The 7,060-nt window shown below is 37.7% G+C and overlaps 1 pseudogene; it reads right to left on the reverse strand.

Annotated features, from left to right (window-relative positions):
• Positions 1 to 5,800: 5,800 nt before the first annotated feature.
• LOC130949438 (ATP synthase subunit alpha, chloroplastic-like) lies at positions 5,801 to 6,736 on the reverse strand (annotated as a pseudogene).
• Between the last annotated feature and the right edge of the window lie 324 nt (positions 6,737 to 7,060).

A 7,060-nucleotide genomic window follows, 5' to 3' on the forward strand; every position in this document is an offset into this window, starting at 1 on the left:
AATGAAAAATTCTTTCTTTTCAAAATTTTGAAAAATATCCAAATACATAATCAAATGAAAATGCGCATTGGAACTATAGTAAAATTACTAGAAAGTCAAATTGTAATTTTAAAGTAAATGCAGTTCCGTAAACCAGTAAAAGTACAGGCGGCGAGGTATTAGAAATAAATAGTTGTCAAACTGTGTAAGAAATCTTCAAAGTTTCATATATAGATAAGTATACATCTATTCAACAGCAATTTTCATAAAAGTCTCAAAACTGGCGGTAATCACTGTCAAATAAGAGAAAAACCGAATCAACAATTTCTCTAAGAATGGACTCGAAATCCCAGAGTTAAAAATGCACAGCGCATTAGGACAAGTTCAAAGCCATATCGAAGAATATATGAATCAAGAAGAATTCAAACAGAGGAAGATAGATGCAACAAGGATTCCAAACAAGCATATGCACTTAAGATCAATCAAGAATGCATATGAATAGAAGAATAGAGTTGAAAAAGCAAACTACTTTTCAAGAGGAGTAGCAAATGAGAACTTCAAGTTAGGACATGAAAGAACAGGTCAACTCGAGCAAAATGCAAGACACACAACTGAATAGCCTCGAGAAATAGTTTCTAACGTTCCCAAAACCCGCAATTCGCTTTACTCAAAACTCGTATATCATCTATGATAACCCATTAGTGCTTTCATATACATATTTCACTAGTATTAAGCCGGCCAAACTTAATACCAAGAATCATGCAATGCGAGACTAACAGCGTTAATCAATAGACCGTCATGTGCATAAAGCTCTAATTCTCGTCATTCGACAAGACCTAATACATGACAAACGCTCAGAGTATGCAACTGAAGCATAGTTGCTCCATTCCTCAGGCTCTACAGGAAAGAGTGCTCTGATACCATAATGTAACACCCTAACTACCAAAGCTCACGCTTCCGGCTGCGCAACTCTGATAGCTCGGACATTACGACGACACTTATACTATTTAATACTAAAATATAAGCCTGTTTAAAACTTTAAACCGCAATACCGCTCCCAAAAATCCTTTTGCTAGACAACGTACATCCATACATACCATACAACTTACAAAAACTCATAAAGAGTACATCCATATATATATACATACATATACATAAATAATATTACAAAGATTACCCAATACAATTCCTATCCCTCTTACAGAATAAATCAAGATAAAGGCGAGGGTACAAAAATAATCTAAAACAATACAGAGCATCTCAATAACAAATAAATAAACCCTTCGTAACTTCTGCGCCCATATCCTGAAAGGGGAAAAATGTAGGGGGTGAGAACATCATCCTCGAAAGGGTTCTCAGTAGAGGGTTTTTGGGAATTACTGTAATAGGATACATGAAGATAAACCGTACCAGTGATTAATAACCGTCTTATGCCTCTTTTCAAAAACAACAGTTTACAATAAAAGTAAAGTCAGAAATCTTTTCTGAAAGAGGAGCCGTTCAATTTTCAAAAACATCAAATGCCTTTCAAAAAGGTTTATCTATACTGAACCAAAATAGCCTTTCATAGTTTTCCAAACCAGAAACATAAAACCGGAATCAACCATCAGCCCATCTCAATTCAACCACGGCCTTAGGCCCAAACAGTCCAATCCAACAACCAATCACCTCAAACCAACAGAGTTCCAGATGCAAACACAAGTAGGAAGATGCAAACACAAACAAACAGTTATTGCAAGAAGAACAATTAGCAGTTAATCACATAGGCAAACCAAGTACAATATGCATACCCAAACAATGTCACATAGATGCATATGATGCATGCCTGTCCCTAGTGGCTAATGATATCATCTGTCGGTTACCAAGCCAACCCGACGTGCCCGGTAGCTAACCCGGACACAGTCTCTCTGTTGCGCATTATTATCATTAGAGGGTATCTGCGCCCTGTCGCCATTAGAGGGTATATGCGCCCTGTCGCCATTAGAGGGTATCTGCGCCTTGTCGCCATTAGAGGGTATCGGTGCCCTGTCACCCTTACAACCAGAGAGAAAACACAAGCATACTCGCTTACAACTTTCATCTCAGCCATTCGGCTTAAATTCACAAATCATTCAATTGCATACATGCATTTATATTCAATCATGGATCACCATCCATCCCAGCCATCCGGCTCACGGTTCAATCCAGAACCAACCAATATTCATAATCATACACAGCCATTCTGGCCCATAACAAAAATATTACTTCCATCATTCAACATCATCAAATTCATAAAACCGGCATTTAAGCCATAACTCACTTTTCTCAAGCCATTTCACTTTGAAATCATATTTTAACTCTTCTCGACCTTGGCTTTAAAGATCTCATTTCTCAAATCATCTCAGACTCATAAGCCAAATTTACTCAAAGTGAGTTCTCTTTTAAAACAAAGCCACTCTCGGCATTCTCTTTCCAAAACTTCCAAAACCACGGCATGTTAAGGATTTATTTCAAAGTATTCAAAATCACCCATCCAATAATGGGATTTTATAATAAAAGCTTCTCGGCAAAGTCCCAAGTCTTTAGGGAAGGTCAAACTATATCAATTCCTTAAAATTCATTGAGACTCTTAAAATCATGGATTCTCGGCTCAAGTAAATAAAGCTGAATTTATTATGAAACCGAACCATACAAAATCACAAGTTCCAACCCGGTCCAAAAATCAACTCATTTAAAACAGAACCGGTTCATTTGAATCAAACCACTTTCAGGTTTCTTTTTGGAACCCATTTTTCTAACTCTTCTAGAATGCCTCAAGCTTAATTACTCAATCAAAAATCTGGTTTCTTTTAAAACCACTAAAAGCTCCCTTTTATATTGAAATCAATATTAGAGCACCATTTTTCCCTTCAGTGATTCAAATGGTAAAAATAGTTCATTTCTAAATAAGCCGAACTCAAGGTATAAGGTTCATTAAATAAATTAAGCTTGAAAGCATAAATATCCTCTTAATAAATCAAATAATACAATTTCTCAAATCCAACCCTTTCTAAATAACTTTTCAAACAAGATTAGGATTTTGTAGAAATTTCGGCAGCACCTCCCCTAAAACTTGGGCTTTTGCCACCCGGTTCGGGTCCCAACTAAACCGTTTCTCATTCCTTTTCAACAGCTCAAAACCAGAATCAATTTAAAGCAAGCTAAATCAACAATCGCCTCAGTGGCGTATCTCAAGAATACCATTTCAAAATCAACTCAATATCAATCGATATAACTCATTTTCCAAAGCTTTAAAGAAACGGTTCAATATCAAATCATTTGTCCAAAACCAGATCAATTAAAATAAACCAGGCTGAATTCAAAAGTGCATTCGACTTTTCACATCATTGAAATAATTGACTCAATTCAAACAAATCCTCAACGGTTTAAACTCAGATTTCAAATCTTTAAAGAATCAACTTCAAACATTACAATTCACAAAGCCGCACAACAATTCAGCCAAACCAACATCCATAATCATTCGAGTCAATCAAATAATACATAAGGCAGATACAATCACCAAATACACAATATCTCACATCAGTATCCATATGTAATAATTCCAATACATAAAACATAGTTTTTGAAAAGCGCCCCTACCTCAAAACGCAAATCCATAACCCAAACGCCTCATAGAGTCCTTTCCGCCTCAGCCCAAATTGATGGCAACCAAGACCTCAGCTCCCAGTCACGTTCGCAACACTATTCGCAACATATAATAATCAGGACTCGACCCCACGCTACTAAAATTCACATTCATTAACCAAACACAACGAAATACTAACGCGAGGCTTTCCGAAACATACTTACTTACCGAAACGAAGAAGGAACGGCTGAACCGAACAGCGGCGGTCTCTGAATCGGTTCGGCGGCAGCCCGGCAGCCACCTCAAGCGACAGCGGCCACCGGACTCCGGCGTTGGTAATGATAGAGTTTTCCAGCGACGGCAGAAGTAGCCAGAGGCTCTGGCGGTGGTCCTGGAAGTCACAGAACCACTCTCGGCGGTCAGTATCACAGAGACGCAACTCCCTCGTCTGGCAGTGGCACCTGCGGTGGCCTGAACACTCTTCTGGCTGTAGTTTAGCTTGCCATCACCCGCAGCGGTGAGCTCAGGTGGTGACGGACACAACCCTCCTCCTCCTTACTCGTTCTGATATCTCTTTCTCTCCAGTGGCAACAAGGGAAATGGCGGATCCTTCACAATGGCGGCGGTAAGCTCGCGGCGACGCTGGTGACGAGCAGACCAGCGACTGGGCGGCGCGACCCTTTCCCCCATCGCGACCTTCTCCCTCGCCTCAAATCGGCTCTGCGACGGCGGCGCGGGTGGATTAGGTGCGGCAGTTCCAACGGAGACGAGTTCCTCCGGCTCGTGCAGCAGCGTCGTTGGGAGAAGCAGCGGCGACAGTGCGGCCTCAGGGGGATGGTGACGCCTCCGTCCGCAGACCCTCCCTCTCCGTCACATCTCTCTTCAGCTGGCGGCGATGAAGACGATCAGCATAGTGTTGGGCTCGGCGACTGCGTCGCTCTCCTCACCTCCCCCGCCAGCGAACTCTTTCCTTCTTCTCCCTCTATTTCGTTTTCTTTCTCCCCTTGGGTCTCACTGTATGCGTGTGTTGTTGTTGTTGTTGCTGCGCAGCATAGGCAGTAAGGAAAGAGGTTGGGCTGCGCAGCATGGAGGGAGAATGGAAGGGAATAGGTTTAGCAAAATTAGGGTTAGGGGCATTATGGTAATTTCACATAAAATTGGGAATAATATAGTAATTGAAACCCAAATTAAATCCAACACTATTTGTACATAGAAAATACTATTTGCTCATCAATTTCACAAATTATTTTCAATAAAATGCCCAAATCCAAAAATTAGAAATAATATACTTAATTTCTTCATTTTCCAAAATAGTAGTAATAATAGTTAAAATATTATTTATCTAATCCAAATCATATAAAATCCTTATTATTTCATAACTATCAACCTTATACTTTGAATATAGAAAATAATCCAATAATTATAAAATTGGATAATAATCATAACTTATCTCAAATCCAATAAATCAAAACTTGCCTTAATTATCCTTAATAAAATAATCTCTGAAATTAAGGCTATAAATAACTATATGATTTGAGACTTGATCATAAAAATACTTTTCAAAGATTCTGGATCTTACAGTGGATGCTCTCAAACTCACACCTTCTTAACTTCTTCAAGGGTGAGTTTTCAACCACTTTGGATGATTTTTGGTTCTTCTTCAACTTTCAATGTTTAATAGTGTAGATCTCGTCCTTTTTTACCTGGATTCTTGCTTAATCTAGCCGGGCATCTTCAAGAAAGTTTAAATGATGTTGACTATTATGTAGAAGAGTTATCCAAGAGTAGATATATTGAGAACCCCTCTTCCAAAAATAAGCAACTAGATACTCGTTACGGGTCTTCAAAGAACAAATCATAAAAAGTAGGACTTTGAGAAGAAGAAAATCACTATTTACTCCAATTAGTCTTGCTATTTTGTTTGATGACTTTATCCACGGTGAATTTATTTTTACTCCTGTTGTTTTTCCTATTATTCCTTTATATCTTAGAGAAGCTGTTTTTGTGGCATACTAGTTAAGTAAATATATATTTTCAGAATTAATTGATGAATGTACGAGTCATGCAGTATTTTTCTTTTAACTTACTTGATTCTCTTATCAATTGATGAATGTATGAGTCATGGAGTATTTTTCTTTTGACTTGATTGCTCAAAGAGAACGTCTTGCACTTATTTCTCTCAATTTTGACCGTTTGTATTCAAGACTTTTGACTTGATTAGTTTTTGTCAAACTGAGATCTTGATTTAGCGGCTCTTTCCAAAAGACGTGAATATAAATAAAAAATATCTCCCGGATAAGTTTTGTGACCTAGCGGTCTTCTTATTAGAAGAGATATGTGGCAATAAGCCTGGACTTTTTTGGAGGGATCGTCATAAATAATTAAAGTGTAGCGTTCGCAGTACATAAAAAATTCAGCCAGAACTTCTCCCGCAAACGGAGCGAGATATTGTAATGTAGCTAGAGAATTCGCAGTTTTAGCTACTATAATAGTGTATTCCATTGCTCCCCTTTCTTGTAAAGTGGTCACCACTTGAGCCACAGAGGATTTTTTTGACCAATAGCTACATAAACACATATTACATTTTGTCCTTGTTGAATGAAAATCGTATCTGTAGCTACTACTGTCTTACCTATTTGACTGTCCCCAATAATTATTTCTCGCTGACCACGCCTTATGGGGATCATTGAATCAATAGCAATAAGTCCTGTTTGAAGAGGCTCGTATACGGAACGACTCAAAATAATGTCAGGAGCTTAAGATTCGATTAATCAAGATTCGAAAGATGAAATTTCTCCTCGACCACCAATTGCTTTAGCCCTTCATTTATAACACGACGCAAATAAGCCTCAATTACTGGTATTTGAGCAATTTTTCTATTGCTTTTATCGAGCTTTCCTCTTGTATCATCAAACCATCACCCATTAATACAACACCAACATTATTTGATTCCAAATTTAAAGCAATTTCTTTGGTACCCTCCTCAAATTCCACTAATTCCCCTGCCATTACTTCATCAAAACCATAAATACGAGCAATACCGTCACTTACTTGAAGTACAGTACCAGTATTTATAATCTTTACTTCAATATTATATTGTTCAATACGTTCGTGGATAATTTTACTAATTTTATCTTCACGAATGGTTACCATGGGTCTTAATTTAATTCAAGAAGAGAAAAATGATGCATGTACTCTAAATTTACTAAAGAAGAAGGACTAATGCGTTATTTTATATCTTTCATTTTTCCAGATATACTAATATTAACACTAATGGTACGTAAATATAACTCGTTGTTCAAGCAACTATTCAGCGTTCCCAGAGTTCCTAGTAAGGCTTGTTGGAAAATCCGTTGTCGGACTTGATTAATCGTTCTTTGTTGTTCAAAATGAATAGTTTCATTTTTGTAATTTTCTAATTGTTCCAAAGACGTATAAATTGACTTAATTAAATTCAATTTTTTTCTCGTTCTATTT

This window comes from Arachis stenosperma, chromosome 9 (assembly GCF_014773155.1).
Source record: "Arachis stenosperma cultivar V10309 chromosome 9, arast.V10309.gnm1.PFL2, whole genome shotgun sequence".
Lineage (NCBI taxonomy): Eukaryota > Viridiplantae > Streptophyta > Magnoliopsida > Fabales > Fabaceae > Arachis > Arachis stenosperma.